Source organism: Lagopus leucura, unplaced genomic scaffold (assembly GCF_019238085.1).
Source record: "Lagopus leucura isolate 7727_CA_CO unplaced genomic scaffold, USGS_WTPT01 Super-Scaffold_73, whole genome shotgun sequence".
Lineage (NCBI taxonomy): Eukaryota > Metazoa > Chordata > Aves > Galliformes > Phasianidae > Lagopus > Lagopus leucura.
In genome coordinates, this window is record NW_024962252.1 from 76,709,875 (window position 1) to 76,712,340 (window position 2,466).

Below are 2,466 nucleotides of genomic sequence, written 5' to 3' on the forward strand. Positions count from 1 at the left end.
TTAAACACAGCCATCTTGCCGTCACCTTAATTCTTCACATTAAAAAGGGATTATATAACAAATTAGTCTGATTTAGTCTATCTTCCAGAGACTTACTCAGTGGTTCACTCTTCTTTATTAAATTAACAGTTGAAGAAGCTTTGGCTTACGGATACGTTATGAAATCCTTCCCCAGTTCGAACCACCGGTGCTAAGGAGTGCTTACTGCTCTGGAGCCACCTCCTTGGTATTTGCAGAGCCTGAACTCCAGCTGACCCACCACACAGTGAAAACATGCTGGTAGACACTTGTAATCTGATCTTCAAACATTTGCCTTCCAATTTAGAACAAGTGATCCCCAGTTCACTGGGGTCTTAGAGTCTCTCAGCTCTTTCCTGTGCTTGTTTAAATATAAATTAGAGTTCAGACTTGGGGTATGTGACAATGGAGTCTCTACTAATTCTCTCTCTTGTGATGGCTTAGCGAGAAGCAGCAGTTGCAAAGCACAGATAGATCCCTTTCCACCAGTTGCGTGAGGACATCTCCATTGCATTCAGTAGTGGGAATGTCTCCTCAACAGAAGGAAAAGTTGCAAACACGTAGTGTGTCTTATTCCTCCTTGGCTTAATGAAGTCTGCTGATGGTTAGTCATATGAAAGCCTGATGCAATGCCCACTGCAGCCAAAGGCTGTTTTTCTTCTGGTTTTACAGGCTTTGGATCATCGCCTTGCTCAAAACACTAAACCTGTGAGTATTTCAACCTTTAGGGTCAAAACTCATCATTTTCTGCATTCTTTGCCACTATTTGTAATGAACTCATGTCACCACTACAATGATAGATTTGACAGTAAGCATATCTGCGAATAGTACAGAAATGATCATTTTCTTCTGCTTTTCTTTCTTTCCTTCCTTCCTCCCCTTCTGTTCTATCACTTTCTCCTTTGAGGACAAAGAAGTAATTGCTTCAGATAAGCCCTTCTCATTATTTGCTTGCGAAAGGTGTTGGCCTGAAACTTGGGCATACCAAGTTAACCCACTAATCTGCTTTCATTTTATTTCCTTTTCCACATGCAGTCACCTCACAATCTGTTAACTCACATTGCTTTGAGAAAGCTCAGTTAAAGAAAATGAAATCATTTGCTTTTGGTACTACCAGTTCCCTCATGATCTGCGTACCACAGTTGAGAAGAATTTACTTTATCCAGCTGCACACATGACCAGTAATGTTCAACTGACACTGATGTTCTTTTTAAAAAGTCTTTTTGAGGAGTGAATTTGTGGTTTTTTTTGTTTGTTTTTTTTTAATATGAAAACCTGATTTTGTCAGATGCTTTGTTATATTCCCAACAATCTCTGACTTAAGAACTGCTGAGTACTCTCATAGGAGGAACATACTGTATCAAATCTCAATATTCATCACTCAAAGGATTTAAAGTCACCCAATTAATTGGTCCCACAATTGCATATAATTATTCAACAATCTAGTAGTATTTCATCTGAAGTTGTTCATAGTAAGAAAATACTACATGCAAGCACACCATTTGAGATCAGAATTCCATGTATGTGCCAAAGGAATGATAGTTTAATGCTGATAGGCTGGAAAAATCAAAATCCAAGAACAGCCCAATTCTCAAGTGACAAAGCACATGGGGAGCAATAACAGTTTCTACTGCCTTTGTGGATTAGACACCCAAAAATTGAAGAACTTGCAGTAATTGTCCTTCCAACCATGCTGTTATGCATGATGTGGAAACAGCTTCTTTCAAAACCCCTCATACCAAACCCTAAAAACCTCTACCCACTCAAAGGGGACATATAAATAAACAGGAAGTCTTATAGAAATGGACATGAATAAAGAATTTACTTCTGTAGGAAAGAATTTCTAAAGATATTAAACCAGTGTCTCAGTGTTTCAATAACGTAATTTTCTCTCTTAATTTTTACATCAGGATTTTAAACATCTACAGTTTTGCAGACTGCCTTAACATAATCTATATGTAAAACAACCCAACCACATGCTGCCCTGTTCAGTATGAACAGCTTTTGTTCAAAGTGCATTGGCTGGCACTTTTCCATATGGTATTTTTGTTTTGGTCATCGTTGTCAGGCAATATTGTAATACTAAAATATATTGCAAATATTACATTAAAAATATATCCCATTCCATAAAATGCACTAGTCCTGTAAAAATGAAGTTCTGTTGAAATCCTGATAACGAAACAACCAGACATTGGCAGTTGTTATAGAATATTTGTGACCTTCATTTTCAGTCCAGCAGCATGGACAGGATGGAATTACACTAGCAAGTTCACACTCACCAAAAAATTTATCCCCTCTGGTATGGTTTCATGGGATTCAAAACATCATAGAACACTTCAGGCCTCTCTGAGCAGTGGTCACCCTTGCTCATGGCATTCTGCAAACTGGAAAAACAAACAGCAACTTAAGAAAATTGTTGGAGTTGTTTTTGTTTTAACAGAGCAACAG